The 17800-nt window shown below is 37.0% G+C and overlaps 1 protein-coding gene across 5 annotated transcripts in view; it reads left to right on the top strand.

The window, feature by feature from the left end:
* LOC149790778 (uncharacterized) overlaps positions 1 to 17800 on the top strand; it is a 65297-nt gene that overhangs the window by 42689 nt on the left and 4808 nt on the right. The window lies entirely within an intron of this gene.

Below are 17800 nucleotides of genomic sequence, written 5' to 3'. Positions count from 1 at the left end.
TCAACAAGTTCATCAAAGTGTGAATAGGTTTCTTTAGTTTGTTTTCTGACCTCTGCTAAGACCATCTGGTAATGATTTTCATCGTACAGATAAGTATTGTCAGGCAGTGATAAACTGGAGAAATGATTTGCCCATAACTCTCTAATAGAGTCGTGATCGCGTACAATTTTTCCGTTTGATTCGATTTCGTGAATGTAATCGCGTTTATTTCTTTTATTCCGTATAAACTTATAGAAAGTAGAAATATCGAGCTCTGCAGCCTTTTCAAGCTCACTAAATTGTTCTCTATCGTATATTTCTTTAGCTTTCAATAATTCTTTTGCAAACAATTTCTTCGCTTTCTTATAGTTCGCATATGATATATATTCCCAACCTCTTGGCCTACCATTAGAAATCCATACCCTGCGTTTCAGCCGCATTTCCGTGTGAAACTTTTTTACGTTTAATAATTTCCAATAAGGGTTAGCGTATGGGCAAAACCTCTTTATGGGGAGAAACCTAGATGCTGCTTCATGTAAAATCTTTACTGTGTCTTGAATAATAATTTCAATATCGACATTCGTCGCTAATTCTGCTTTATGCATTTGCGCTAACAATTCGTTGCGTGTTGCTTCCTTATATCTATTCATTTGTTCTGCTGAGGCTTTCTTCCAATTTATGGAATGAATGATATGCTCGTCAGCCATTGTTGCCTTATGTACTAAAGGTGTGACCAACTCTATTTTTACAGGAAGATGATCTGAAATGTTCAAAGGATGATCATCTATTATTTCTGCCTTAACCACTAAATCGAATTTACTTTTTTGCAATAGTATATGGTCTATCAAAGATTTTGATTTGCCATCGGTTGAGAAAAAAGTAAAATCTGGCCCTTCACAAATGGATTGACTATTAACAGATATTAAATGTCTATCGCTCAGAAACTTTTCCAGAATAGTGCCTCTAGCGTTTGATGTTAAACAATTTGCTTTGGAGCTAAACAGTGAACTTAGCTGACCATTGAAGTCTCCGGCAAGTACGGGAATGCCTTCTTTGCAGAAAATATCAAACTGATCTTTTAGTTCTTCTATTGTTTCGGAGTAACTTGCAATAGGAAAATTAGTTGATGGCAAAAGTGCCCCGAATATAAAATATTTAAGTCTATCATTACATTTTACCTCTATCCCTAAAACTCTGTCACTGCCAGCGCTCGACAAGGGATTAACGCGGAGTGATTTCCTATAAAGGATTGCTATTCCCCCGAACCCCGTATGCCTTAGCCTTTCTTCGAAATTTACTGCTAGTCTTTTGTCAGAGCGTGCGAATGATTTAAAATCTGGATGTATATTATCTAGGAAATTGAGCTGCTCCGGAAGAAGCCAATGCTCAGTAAGTACAGCAACATCTACCTCATTTAGCAAAGAATACAAGTAAGGTGACCCGTACATGACTCCTTTTACGTTCCACGTCAACAAACGAAATGTATGACTAGACATTAGTTGACTTAACGAAAAATAGATTTTCAACACAAGTATTGCAAAGACTATATAGCAATTTACCATAATATATGTATTTTACTTACTACTCCTTTATTTATTTACGCCAGTACTGCTGGGTGTCCTTATCACCATAATCCTCATACCATTCTCTTGCCCATACAAAATTTGGCCAAAAACCTTCCTCTAAAACTTTCTCAAAGTCTAACTTATCTACCGTGATTAAAACAGTAAAAGTGTCCTTTCCTCCTTTTACTCGCCAATGCTTTAATATCTGAGAGTCAATTACTTCTACCCCTTTAATTTTAGCGTGTTTTTTAATACAGGTTCTCATCTCCTCTCTTGTTCTATCAACTGGTATTCTTGACATTAGAACTCGACGTTCATAAGAGTTCCTCATTCGTTTATGTGGTCTGTAGTTTCTGTTGGTTGTGATAACTTCAATCGGTTTGTTTACTTTATCTGTGTCCGATAACTGTTACCCGAACAAGTATATCCTTATTGAATCAATGTCAAGGTTGGTGGTTCATTTTGCCCGTCACTCCTGACTGCTGTGTAACAAAACTAGCATGTGACTTGCTCAGCAGCTTGTGTTGTTTCGTTGTTGTTGGCAGCATTCTTACCTCCCAGTGGAACATTGAGACATTCAAAGTCTGCGTAGATGATATAGAAACTTTCATCTTTTGTTTCACCGCTGTAAATGTAAAAATGCTTTTACCTGGTTCTGGCATTATTGTCCACTGCAGTTCTTCACTAATACCACCACAATAAAAGTCATAGTTGGCCAGCAGTTCTGCTGTATTAAATACATACATGAACGTCTGCAAAGATACTTCTTGCGTATGTTCTTGCTGTGTCGCTTAAGCAACCTAGAAAGATTCTTTATCCATATTTAGTGCCATGCCGATTCAGATTTTTTCATTTCACTCAGCAGCAACAAGTCCATCTAAGTTCGTCCATGTTGTCCAAGCGGGGATAGTACAAGCTGATAAAAGCCTTTATCATAGATGACCACTTTAACCACGATGACTGGGTTAAATGTTTCAGATTTGTTCAGCGTGACTTTGGTAACCTGCATGGGAAATTCATTATTACCAAATTAAATTCACTCAGGTGCTGCGGGTAGTTTTCTTTAGTTATCACTAGAAAGATATTACGCCGATAAAATTGCCCGTTCAAAACATATGTTGTTAAAGTTCTTTTTATTTATAACTAGCCTTGGCGGTACCCACGCTGTGTTGGTATGTAACTGTATCCACGAAACGACTGATATGGTGAGATATGTACTTCAATTTGGGCACACCTTTCAGGAGTCCATCCCGATCTTAAATTGGTGTATTTCTTAAACGTCTCAAGAATTTCGTCATAGATGGCGCTGGTGTCGTTACGGTTCAGGATTGTACGAGCAACACTATGGATCCACATTATAGTAGTTTTAAATCCATTTTTGTCGCGACTTAGCAGCATAACTAGATGCATGCTACTTTAACTCCAAAGTGGCCAAAGTTTTGTAATACCAATGTGATTCCAGGAATCATATGTGTTAATAGTTGTCGCGCTTCTTTACCTGGTTTGTATGTGTGTGGGATACTTGCCTTATGATTTATAACTCACCACTACGCCAATACAATTTGAATTCAGGTATTGTGGTTGCTGTACCTTTTTCGCTAACATACTCAGCTGATTAAGTAGGAATAGCAGATGAAATACGATTTTGTTCATCTCGAAAACGAATTTTTTATTACAACCACGTTTTTCTATAATAAAAAAACACGTCTCTTATGGCAAGTATGTCTGCTTCTCATGGTATTCGTATATTATGTTCAGGTGCAAATTGTTTTAGTTGTACCGTTGCTGCATTGGCAACTGGTGTTGGATTAGTGACCGGTGTTGGACTAGTGACCGGTGGTGGATTAGTGACCGATGGTGTGTCACGTTTGCCTGCCCGCGATTACGTAAGTCAGGAACAAAGGAATGGGTTAGCGCCATGAGTATGTCGACCCTGCACTGTCGTGGCGATTCGTGTTTGTACAAGAGTACTCTTCGTTTGGTGTCAAAACTAACATGTAGACGTTAGAAGCTTTGTGCTCGAACAGAAGACCCTCGATGTTGTTGTACATCTCCCCGCGTTGACAGATGGCCTGAGGCTCGTCTGTTAAACTGGACCGACTAGGGTAGAATTGATATCCAATCAGAACTGAGGAAGGGTGGGGCCATCAATTCCAACCAGACTTTAACAGTCATTTGGGCTGGGAACGAGTTAGTCATTGTGAAGCATCGTGCTGACAAGTTGAAGCAATAACTCCGGGAGCCACTCGTGATTTTGCGGGAAAAACCTTGGTACATTCAAGGACAGAAAGCTTCGTAAAGGAAGCTTTTGGGGACAGAACTACCGGGTAGTCAAGTCCCGAGTCTCAGAGAAACAGGATAGAACAAGGCAGTAGGCCGAGAACAAGTAGTTGCTGGAGAAAGAGAGAGAGAAGGAGGAGGAGAAAAGAAGACAAAAGGGGAAGAGGATAGGAAGAATCCGAGTACGGAGAACGCCGGAAGGAGGAAATGAATTGGCGGAGTAAACACAGATGAATAGAAACCAAGTACAGGGGAAAGCCATCTACACTATAATCACGTGATGAAATAGGTTGTTACATGGTCGAGAGGAAGAAGATTGGTTGAGAAATTAATATCGTTTAATTTGTATTAAATTATTATTCTTTTGAATTTCACCTTTGTGTTCTTAATAATTTAATTGTCGGTATTGCTGACTGGGGGCTCGGAGCTTTACCTCTCTCTATCACTAATTTCACTTCCTACAAAACGAGCCAGGGTGAGAATTCCACAGTAATTCAAATAAACATTGGGAGCATCCCGCCCCAACGCATAACAGTGGGTCACATAGAACTTCACATGGTGGATAAGTAACCGGTGGTGGAGCAGGTTGGTTCAGTGCAACTATGGGTCTCAGTAATTCAGCTTTTCACGTACGACTTCATATTTGTATTTTCTGCTGTTGTGCGGTTTTTCTTAGGTGAAGCATGGTATGAATGCTTATATATGTTGAAAGACCTCTAATTAGGAAGTCCGTCAATAACTTATTTAAGTTTTCACGGTCAAGTACTGTGTTGAGAAAGTAAACGAAAAGCCACGTAATTGCCGTTAAGAAGTATTTGGAAGAAACGGAAATGACCATCTCCATATTCAGCTAATATCGAAAAATACGTTATTACTATTTATACATATCCACGGCCACGTGTAACGGTAAGCATATCTAGTAATTGCAGGACCGGATATTACCAGTTCTTTCAGTTATATTTCTATGTCAGCAAAGCTGTTTTAACTCTGTGCATATTAGATCACAGTAGCTGATCTCGATTTAAGGCACTCAACATCGACTGCTGGGATATCATCTGCCTCGATCGTAACTGCGTAATAATCAGACAGCGAGCTTATACAGCCTGGGAAGTATCGAACGTTCCAGCAGATACTGTCTAGTAGCCTTATACAACGTTAAGAAACGTGTTTGTGTTTTGACTAGTTTCCAGGATTGATTATCCACGGGTTGCACATTGTAGCTTGCTTGCCAAGTCAAAGGGGTTTGGGTTGGGTAAAGGCTTTGGCGACTATCCGGGCCAGCAGCAGAGAGGGTGAACAGACCATAGAATTCCGACAAAACAAATAAAACAAACAAATAAAATCATCTCGTAGAAAGGTCAAGATTTTACAAATGAACTTTTCCTTGAGATGTTTTATTTCTGTAATGACCGATTGTACTAATAAAACCTCAGTTCGAAATAGTATCTGAAAAAATAAAGTACTCTACGTGTTTATTTATTTCTTGTTTATTTTTTTGACGACCAACGTTGGTAGGTACCCTCTCTGCTGCTCCTCTTCTGCTGATATTAATTAAATTATTATGTTATAATAAAATGATACATCCAGAATCTCATACTGCAAGAACAGCTCGAGAACGATTAGAAGCAATTAAAAAATTTCTTCCTGTCAAAGACTCATTTAGAAAAAATCTACAAGCGCAGCAAGAAGCACAAGTTGAGTATGAAGAAAAAACTAAAAAACTATTTAAGCCCGTCACTGCAGCTACTGAGAAAGTTACAACTGTCATCAAAGAAGATCTTCTTCCGGTATCAGAAAAAATAGCGAGAAGAACTAAACAGGCAAAGAAGATTTTACGAGACCTTCCAACTGACATAGCTGCAGCTCAACCTCCACCTGTTGGTGAGGAAATACTTGAAGGTATTGGAGAACTTCGTACTGAAGTCGCCGATGTGAGAAAAAAACTTGCATCTAAATCCAAATCAGCAGGAGAAAGCTTAAAATTAATTGCAAGATTTAACGAAGGAGTTGTTGAGGAAATTAGAAAAACTGAAAGAGAGAAATTACCTAAGATGATATTAGATAATATATCTGATGAATCTAATTTTTTAAAACCCTTTTATGGAAAAACAAATGATGATGATTTCATTAAATGGATATATCGTGTATATTACAATAAAAAACAAGCTAGAGGTCAAGAATTTAAAAGATTTAATGAAGAAGTAAATAGACTTAGAGGGAGACGGGAACAACTAGGACAAGGAGAGTCCTCCCAGTATCAGCTTCCTCCACCTCTGCAACAAATAGAACAACAGCAATCTTCTTCGCCGCAGCAAAGGTTGAAGTCGGAAATTAAAAGGGCTAAAGAGTCACTTAAATCACCCCAGCGGAAACTTCCTTCACCTTTACGTAAAATTTCTGCACCGGATATAACATTTGCACCGATAGATTCACCAGATGGATTTCGAGAAGGTGACTCACCCCCGGTCACCACTGAAGTACTTACTCCGGTAATGTAACCACCAGTATTTAAAACACCTCAAGATGAACCTAAAACAGGATCTGGTTTATGTCCTGATAATATCATCAATGACGTGTCACGGTTAGAAGTTCTCATAGGAGGAAAACGAGCTGGAAATAATTCACCAGAAATAACCAATGAAGCAGCTGATATTTGTCGGCGACTATTTCAAGGTGGTATCATGGATATCGGCGTTTACCGAGAACTTATTGATGAGCTCGTTGATGATTAGTCACCGCGATTAGATAAATGGTAAATAAAATAAGATGATTGTGCATGATAATCATCGCAAACCCGCACAGGTCAGAGCGGTAAACTCACGATTACCAATCTATAGTGTTATTTACGGAAATGGACTTGGTGATGTTATTCAGGGATTATTTACAAGGATAGCTCCAAAAGTAGCACCTGTTGCAAAACAATTATCGATGAAGGCTATTGATATTGTTCGTGATAAAGCTCCTGGTGCAATTGTCAATGTTGCTGGTAAGGCGTTCTCGGCGATCAAGGAAAGACTAGCACGATTATTGCGACGAAAACAACAACCACCGGTGAAACTGGCAAGTACTGAGGTGATGCCCGCAGACGTAAGTAAAATAATAAATCAAGCTGCAAATCAAAAACTAGCGGCGATATCTGAAGAAGCAGAAAAAAAATATAACAGCAAATTTAATAGCAGGAAGCGGTCTTCGTCGACGATGATCATCATTTGAAAAATGGTAACTATAATAAAAATGTTCAGGCGCGAATCAGACCCAGCATTTGATATGGAGGCACCTGTCCTTAAGTATGAATCTATACGTGATTATCAATTTTATTCCTATGACGCAAGACTACCAAATCAGCGAGGGAGAATCGAATTACAGGTTCATGATACAAGTAGATATTTCTTGCCCGCTGAGGCGTTTATTGAAGTAGAAGGTAGACTTGTAACGGATGTTGTAGCTAATACGCCATATGCTGCTAATTTGCGTGTTGGTTTTGTCAACAACGGGATTATGGCATTATTTAGTGGCGCCACATACATGATTGATGGAAAAAATATTGAATCAATTCAGAATGATGTCGACGTTGCTACAACAATAATTGGTCTGGCGAGATATTCTGACGACTTTACAAGATCAGCTGGTCCAACAATGATGTTTGCCAAGGATATCACCGACAACGCCAACCATAATCAGTATATCAAGTTACTTGCACCACAAAATATTTATGTTGCTAATCAGGCAGAAGCTGCCAACCCCGATCGTGAAACTAGACCAGCAGGTGATTTTGAAATCATAAAAGATATTGCCCCGACTTACAACCTGGGATTTGCAACACGCCGAGCAACGCTGTCGGGAGATAATAGAAATTTTTCGTGTGCAATTCCATTATCTCACATCTTTGGATTTTGCAGAAATGTTAGAAAGGTCATCTTTGGAGCTAAACACACAATTGTGCTCGTAAGAAAAGGTGATGATAATGATGCAATCTGGCGAGGTGCTGGTGTTGTTGCTGCTGGTAAAGTAAATATATCAAAACTTTCATTGTGGATGCCAGTAATAACTCCATCTATTACTGAGGAACAAAAATTACTATCTTTTATGGATCAAGGCGGTAAATCATTTCTATCATGGTTAACAGTAACCACAGATGCTGTTCAAAGCAATATTAATGGTTTATTTACATGGCATATAGCATCACAACAGGGTGTTTCTGCACCACGACATATTTTTATTGCACTGCAAAATATTGACCGGATAAATGATCAACAACTTTCACATATGATATTTGATAACCTTGGAGTTAATGAAGTTTCCTTACGGATAAATGGACATCAAGAACCAACAGAAAATATACAACTAAATTTTGATCAAAATCATGTAGCGCGCGCATATCATCGTTTAATGTCATTCATGGGACGTGATCAAAATATAGATACCGGTTTGCAAATATCACAATTAGATTTTACAGGTCTATATCCGATTTATTATTTTTCACTAGAACATCTTGATTTATCCAAACAATCTGTTGTTGATATACACTTTCGAGCTCATGTTACTAACCCACCAGGTGCTGGTGCCTTTTACAGAGCGATCGCGGTCATACTTAGTGACAAAGCCATGTTACTTGAAGGTGGTAGTGGTCGAATGAGAGTTGTTGATGCACCGGTGGAAAATCTTTAATTATTCAGAAAAAATATTATTTATATAAAAAATGTCGTACAGTCATGTTAATGTTACTCTGACTCCCGGTCAGGTAAAAAAGCTTCAATCAAAAACCGCCAACAAATGCGGAACTAAAATATCACTAAAACGAGATCATATTAGTGGTGGTCCAAACAAATTATCGTTGACAAATAATCAGATTAAACATTTCAATAAAGCCCTAGAATCAAAAACTGGAGTTCAATTCCATCTCTCCCCGAGCGCCATCAAAGACATGTTTAAAACCGGTGGTATATTCCCACTTCTCGCGGCCATTCCGGCATTAATAGCTGCAGCTGCTCCAGCCGTAGCAAAAGCAGCCGCGTTGGGTGCTGTTGGAACAGCTGCTGGAATGGCACTAAAGAAAGCAACAGGGCAAGGATACAAAAAAAAGGGACGCGGCTTAAGATTGCCAGGATCTCGTTGGGGGAGAGGCCTAAGGCTTCCAGGATCATTTCGTTAGACGTTCCAGCATCAAATTTTGATTTACTTAATGCCGCTAAAAAATTAAAAATATCTGCCTTTAGAGGTGTTTTTATGCGAGATCAATTACCGAAACAACCAAACAAACTAGAAACAGGTATTATTAATCTCGATGAACGTTCTGGACCTGGTACTCATTGGGTATCATACGCGGTTGATCCACGTGGAATTGTTTATTTTGATTCGTACGGGTTAGCTCCACCTGTTGAATTTATCAAGTATGTCGCACCACTTCACGCAGGAACCTCTGGTTCCAAAGTTTGGTATTCAACGCTACCCACACAAACAATGACAGATCCGCCAATATGCGGCCGTGAAGTAATTAATGTACTCGACGCTATATCAAAATCATCCAGGCCGCCATATAAAGTCGTGCACGATTATACAAGCAACCGATTTGTTGCGCGTAAAGCATTTTAAACAACGGGTCTTATTATAATGGTTGACATTTACGGAAGATCTTCACGCGTTAAGAAAAAGCACGGCGACGTTGATCTGTCGAAGTATGTGACTAAGGATGACCTCGCTGATATTATGAACCTGGCTGGAGTTGACCCAGATGAAGTTGTTATTTTTCAGGATCGATATGGTAAACTAAAAACCAGCAATATCAAATGGAATGATATAGTCCGGCGAGTACTTGTGCAGTTACGGATAATATTCCCGTGTTTACTGACGGTGGTAGAATCAGAGATTCAAGTATGTCACTTAAAACCATCAGAGATGAAATTGCAAAAAGTGTTGCTAATCGCGTGAGAAACACCGGTGACACAATGATGGGTGAACTTAGCATGAACGGGAACAAAATAGTAGTTTTAAGAGATCCAACATCTGACGAAGACGCAGCAACAAAAAAATACGTCGACGTCAACTATGGCACCGTAGACGGTAAATTATCCACGTTACGGGCCGAATATGATGTTCACGTAACCGGTTTTTTGAGGCTTCGAAGAAATTTTCAAAAAACCGATGATTCCATTGATAAGTTCTTTGGCACTCCTCCAGTCATCAACATGAAACTTTCTGATATCAAAACTGACCTAGACACGATCAAACAAACACAGCAAGACATCGTAGCGGGAATTCCTGAGATTATCAATAAAACCAATTTGATTAAAATTTCAGCTGGAATAACTCCCGGGCATATCACAAACATCGTATGCACGGTATCATCGGGATTTGCAACATGGTCGCAGCAAAATAATACTATCAAATATACCGCAACAGTCACTGGCGTGTACAGGCTGTCTGTGTTTAGTGCTGCAAAATTTGAAATATTTACAACGTTTCCATGGCGTCATTCCACCGACAGGTTTTCCGGGGTTGTATCTGTTGTATTAAATAACGGAACCGAGGAAATATTTATTCTGGAAGCAGCTGATAAGAAATTAACCGCAACATCCTTCTGGTGGTGTTTGGAATTTGTAGCTGAAACACCTCAATTGGTTACTGCATAAAAATATATATGGACGGTGCACAATACAGGTACAATCAAGCGCGTGAATGGCAGGCGGCGCTAAAAGATCAAGTCGATCAATATACAGTAAAAGTAAAAAAATATCGACGACGATTGGTTATCGTTGATGTGATTGTTTATTCAGTATCCGCTGTTGTTGCTGGAACCGGTGTAATATTATCAGCGTTGACAACGATGGCACCAGTAGCTGTGACTATTTGTATTTCAGCAGCAACAACTATTGCAGGTGTGCTTAATATCATAACAAAAAAAATATGTACTTGCGCGAACGAAAAATTATCCGATTACAAAATAAAATTACATACAGCGACGGTAGCATACTCGAAATTATCCTCGTTGTTATCAGCGAGTCTCAGTGATGGAATTATATCTGATTTCGAATTTTCAATGATAACCAAAATATACGACGAAGGTATTAAAGATACAAGTATCAATAATGACAGAATTACTCCAGCAGATCGTGACCAACACAACTCCGCCAAAGATAACGATGATCTCGGTAAGTTCAATTAATCCTGAATTTAGTGTTAATTTTCCTACTGCAATTCCAATAAAAGAAATAGCACTAGCACAATTACGAGTATATTACAGCTGGCCAAATATCAGATCAAAATCATTTAATGGTACACCAGCAAATAATTCGCTTATATTTGCTAACAACAACAAACCCGATGGAACACCTGACTGGGTTGTTGTTGGAATACCAACTGGCAGTTATGAGATTGAAGAGATCAGTGAGGAATTTGCGCGTAGAATAAAATCAATAACAGGAAAAGAATCAAAAATATCAATTAATGTTCATGAACCGACCCTGTCCTCGACGATTGAAATAAACTCGCCTGATTATGCCGTTGATATTTATCAATCCACGATAAGATCCGTACTAGGTTGGCCTGAAATATCACCACCGATAACACCGATACCACCAGAACCGAAAAAGTCTGATTATGTCACGGATAGGCAATCATATCATGAAATTAATCCATCATACGGGGAAAAACTACGTATTTTTAAAAATAAATCAATGCTCAGCAAGGTTTTAATTCACGATTTTGATGAGTTATGGGCTTTTAAAAATTCCGGGGAAAGAGCAAATAGTTTTGCTATTTATCGGAGTGATATTATTGAATATTTTCAGGAAATCAATCAAGAATGTAAAAAACAACTAGATCAACTAAATCAATATTTTAACGAACATATTTTTGACATATCAGCGTCATCGCGTGAAAAAATCATCACGCGTGTGGAAATATTAAATCAGCTTATATCAGATATGGAATATATTAATAACCGAATAGTTCAAGCGATGCTTAGTTTAGAACCATCTGAAAAATTTTTTGGAGGTAAATGGTTAGAAAAATATAAATTAACAGAAGCCAATGTACCAAATTTTAAATTTCCCGGGTATAGTGTAACCGAGTTAAGAAAATCTGTCAGTGATGTCATTGATGAGTTTTTTCCTAAAATACTCGATGCATGGAGAAAATTAATTCCACCAGCAGTTGTTCTTAGATATGATAATGATCCACATGGCGGCGGAAGACACATATCTCCGGGAATCGTTAATATAACACCGACGGTCGCGGTCAATCTGGTTTGTGACGTAATCGATGGCAGCTATCAAATAGATCTCGGAAGATCAAATCAGGCTCAACAAGGATACATCCTGTACACGTTCACACCACAAGTTCCCCCTGGAAGTTTAATCGTGCAAGAACCAACTAATCCCGTGTATTTGCGGTGTCACAATAATATGTTAACACGAATCAATTTTAAACTCACAGACCACCTTAATCGCTTAATTGACATACGTGGAGAAGAACTTGTGATAAATCTGTATGTAAAGTCGTAAGACTTTATCGTAGATCTTTAAGTAATGGAGGGTTTTTTACACACGAGAATTTCTTAACAGTTAGAAGAACATTTGTAACAGAGATCAGACTCAAATTTGATCAACTTAAAAAAATAAATAAAAAAATATTTTATTATTACTGGCACAAATTTGTGTTTGGTACAAATTAATCGGCCTAGGCAACTAAAAAAGCTGGTCGATGAAAGTAAAAATTAAAATTTCTATCACAAAAAAAAATAAGATTTATTAATTTTCCTGATTTTTATTATTTTTTTACTGAAATTGTACGAATTACTTGATTTTGACTACCAACTACCCCGTCAGAAACATAAAAATGCACGAATTACTTGATTTTGACTACCAACTACCCCCTCAGAAACATAAAAATGTACGAATTACTTGATTTTGACTACCAACTACCCCGTCAGAAATAAGAAATTTTATTTATTATAAATTAATTTTATTTATTAATAATATTATTTTTACTGAGATTTTTATTTTTTTTACTAAAATACAACGAAATTGCTCAATTTTCCTGATTTTGACTACCAACTACCCCGTCAGAAATCAAGTAATTCGTACATTTTTCTTTGATTTTGACTACCAACTACCCCGTCAGAATCAAGTAATTCGTGCATTTTTCTTGATTTTAGTAAAAAAAAAAATCTTCAGTAAAAATAATATTATTAATAAATAAAATTAATTTATAATAAATAAAATTTATTAGGAACAATTTGACAAAGTTAGAATTTTCTTGATTTTGACTACCAACTACCCCGTCAGGATCAAGTAATTCGTGCATTTTTCTTGTATTTTGTAAAATAAATATCAATTTTTTCTTATTTCTGACGGGGTAGTTGGTAGTCAAAATCGCGTATTTGTGAAAAAATATTATTTTTCCCTGATTTTTATTTATTTTTTTTTCTGAAAATTTGATCATTTTACACTACACGTGGTCAGCGTTGACATGGACCCCAGTTACCACAACTTTCATTTTCATTATCACCAGTAACGAAGTTACTTTGGATCGTTTCACCAGTAACGAAGTTACTCTGGATCGTTTCACCAGTAACGAAGTTACTCTGGATCGTTTCACCAGTAACGAAGTTACTCTCTGACATAATTTTTCTTAATAGTCTTATGCGAGTACTAATCGTTTTCTTTGCCTCATACTCGTGGGATAATAACGATTTAATTCTTTCTACGGCGGCAGAGAGAGGAACGAACTCCTTCACATGATCATCTTCTACGGTAGCTAGCGACTGAAACATTGCCGCCTGAATCCGCTTCATGAGCCTGTATTCAGATGATAGTGTGTGTGTCCCCTGGGTTTTACGTTCTTGTAAAATCTCAAAGTCAGAAACTTTTTTTTCAGGATTAAGTTCATCAGATATATTAATTCCATCTTTTTTCAATTTTTTAATAGCAACAATTACATCATTGATATTTTCATGGTTCATTATATAATATATAAATCTTTAAAATAAAAAAAAAATATCCCTAGAACCCCTATCGAGTGTTTAGCGAGTTCGTCGGGATGTTTCAGGGACAGCACAACCAAGAACTCGTAGCTTGCCACCGCAATCTACCAAGTTCATTAGGCAAATATTCCCTCTACGAGAGCCCCTAACCCGCCAAACAACGGTCTAGAAGGCCCAAGAGGGAGGACGGCACAATCCTCATTAAACTCGTAGCTTGCCACCGCAATCTACCAAGTTTAGAGGATATACACATAACATATAACTAACTAAGGACGGCACAAGGACAGCACAATCCTCATTAAACTCATAGCTTGCCACCGCAATCTACCAAGTTTAGAGGATATACACATAACATATAACTAACTAAGGACAGCACAATCCTCATTAAACTCGTAGCTTGCCACCGCAATCTACCAAGTTTAGAGGATATACACATAACATATATACAATGAAATGGATATATACAATGAAATGGATATATACAATGAAATGGATATATACAATGAAATGGTTATATACAATGAATGAAGAGCCCCTATCGAGTGTATTAGCGAGCTCAGATTATGAATGAAGAGCCCCTATCGAGTGTATTAGCGAGCTCAGATTATGCATTGGACGGCACAAACATATAACCTAACTAAGGACAGTACAAACATATACGCTTAGCAAAAATCCCACCCACAATAATTAATCCAGTGGGTGATACGAAAATATGTATCAACCACAAGTCAATATTGTGGTTGAATTTTGCTGAGCTGGGGTTTTTTTGCGGTTCCCCCACTATTATAAAAATCGCAATTATGCGCACACCACCGACAAATTGTCAGCCATGGGGGTTCGATCCTGGACCGCGAGCGTCACAGTCCAATACCATACTGATTGAGCTATCAAACCTTGTTACGAACATATGTTTCGGAAGTTAATATATAGTTAAGCTATATAGCTAAGGAACCAATATTTACACTAAAACAGCGGTTTCTGAATAATAACGGTTTCTGAATAATAACAGTTTCTGAATAATAACAGTTTCTGAATATAAAACAGTTTCTGAATAATAACAGTTTCTGAATATAAAACAGCGGTTTCTGAATAATAACAGTTTCTGAATATAAAACAGCGGTTTCTGAATAACAACAGTTTCTGAATATAAAACAGCGTTTTTCCTAAGCAGACTGCGAATCAATAATAACAGTGGCATGAACACACACCTGCAGATCGATTACCATGACAACGGTTTCTGTTCTGTACCTACACAGCTTCCTTGCGGATCAATAACATTATCATGATTTCTCGTAATGTTGTATGATGGGAAATATTTAAAAACCATAAATAATACTTCTACGAGTAATTAATTACGATGTAATTAGTTAAACTGACTAATTACGATCATAAAAAATCAAAAATCTACGAAGAAAACTATATATTACAAAGTAATCTCCCTTTTATATAATCAAAATTCAGTAGTATATGGAGGACCTACTGTGACATAAATTAAAAAAATTAATTCAATGTGGTGATGATAATTATTGATACTGAAAGGTAATTTTCTGTTTATATTTTTTCGAGAAAGCGGTTTTATATATATTTTCTGCCACTCTTTGTACTGATTGTGGGTGAATATCAAAATATTTCGCAGCAGAAGATATTGAACGAAATATAACTTTTTCGCCAGTTTCTATGTTTGTGGAAATTACCGCCCTCTTTCCGATTGTCTTACATCTTCCTGTATTACCACATGCAGAGTTCACGCTTCGAGTGACAACACGAAGGTTGTGTAGGGAGTTATTTTGAGTATCCCCGTCAATATGATCAATAACAAGACCGTCATTGATCATCCCATTATGACATTCATACGTAAATCTATGACATAGATAATGTTTTCTCTCTCCAGCAGTAAACCTTAGATAACCATGATTATTAATACAACCAACTTGTCTCTTCAACTTGCAGTGTCTGATGATACCATTAATATTTGATTCATAGTTTGTTATGACAGGATATGGGACAAATATATTTTGCTCCATTATAATAATATTATTCGTTTAAATCATTGTTTGTCTGAAATCTTGATATATAATCCTCCACGGATTTTATAGCGTTTTCACCGCTATTATTTTTTTTGTCATAATATCTTTTAAGTTCTCTGAACCGTTTTTCGCCGCACTTTCCACATAATTCTGTTTTTCCTCGCACTCCAATACCACACCGCAGACACGGTATTGGTCCTAGACTTCCTCGTCGTATGTTTTGTAAGTGCATCCAACAAAATTCCTTTCTACAGGATTTGTTGCATCGATTTACTGAGCCGATCATCAACCATCTGCATTGAGACATTGTATATATATATATATATATATATATATATATATATATATATATATATATATATATATATATATATATATATATATATATATATATAATTTTCTTTATTTAAATATTTGTTTTAATTATATGAACGAGTTTGAGAGATTATCCCAAACTAGGCCTGTTAAATATAAATTCAACCTTGACAGATTATTTTCTGACTTGCCACTGCGAGATTTGGTTGATCCGAAAAATAAAAGTCTGATCTCGAAAATTCACGACGCCAAGAAAGAATTTTACACGGATGGTGCATCTCATACATGGTCAACGTTCAAGCACCATCCGTAGATTCCATAGACGGATTTATTAATAATTTAGTTGTATACGACGATGTGATGCTAGATAAACAATCAAATCCAGCCAGAATATTTTCCCGAGGTAGACATAAAAATACAGACGTGATTTATGTTACTCAACGATATACACAAATTCCGAAGGTGATCAGGGACAACTGCAACATTTTAGTTGTGTTTAATGGCGTAGACACACACACGTTGCGAAATATTCATCAAACTTGGTGTGGTGGTGACATGGATATAATTAAATTCAAAAATTTCTTCTCACGAGCGCAAGCTACTCCACATGGATTTATAACAATAAATTTACATGATCCAAGAACAAGATATCGTGTGGGTCTTGATAAAATATTTGGGTAACAGGGATGATGATAAAATTAAATTAAATTAAACAGATAATGAACAACTGTGCGTGGCTGCGTCAAGGAACAACAGATAAATGTAATAAAAAATGCCGTGGAGAATATTGCAAGAAACATAATTATCTTATAAAGAAAAACCTTCATGCTGGTCCACGAAGTTGTGTTGGATGTAACAACGGCGTTAGAGGATTATATCAGATTTGCAAAAATTGCGGTGGAGATCGATATCGAAGTTTGATGAACTATTACAGAAAAAGAAAGAACATAAATCCAAAAATAGAAAAACCACCATCAGAACTTGAATATTACTTGAAACATAGAACAAATTCCGAAGATTCAGATGAAAATGAAACAGTTGAGGAAAAACGACAGCGAGAACGCGTTGAAAAATATTCATCAAACTTGGTATGGTGGTAAATTAATAGCAGCAGAGAGGGTACCTACCAACGTTGGTCGTCAAAAAAATAAACAAGAAATAAATAAACACGTAGAGTACTTTATTTTTTCAGATACTATTTCGAACTGAGGTTTTATTAGTACAATCGTCCATTACAGAAATAAAACATCTCAAGGAAAAGTTTATTTGTAAAAATCTTGACCTTTCTACGAGATGATTTTATTTGTTTGTTTTATTTGTTTTGTCGGAATTCTATGGTCTGTTCACCCTCTCTGCTGCTGGGCCCAAAAGGGACAAAAAGAAAGAAAAAAACATATAGTATGATGCTACTTGTGACACTATTGGTCACAGGCCAAAATAATTATATGCGTGAAAACGTAAAGACATTTTGCTGCAAAAAAATAAAAAACTTCCTTGAACTGAAACAGAAGGTTAAAAACTTGGGTCAGTGTCAGTACTGTTAGTGTACATTAATCCAGCAATAGGAGTTGGCCTGTATCGCTTGGGTGCGGAGCTAAGAGGTGAATATAAAACCATTGAGGAAGTCGAATCTGTTGAGACCTGCACCAAAT

Source organism: Sinohyriopsis cumingii, chromosome 10 (genome assembly GCF_028554795.1).
Source record: "Sinohyriopsis cumingii isolate HCF-2022 chromosome 10, ASM2855479v2, whole genome shotgun sequence".
Classification (NCBI taxonomy): Eukaryota; Metazoa; Mollusca; class Bivalvia; order Unionida; family Unionidae; genus Sinohyriopsis; species Sinohyriopsis cumingii.
The sequence above is the reverse complement of the archived record's forward strand: the minus strand, read 5'-3'. Positions and strand labels throughout refer to the sequence as shown.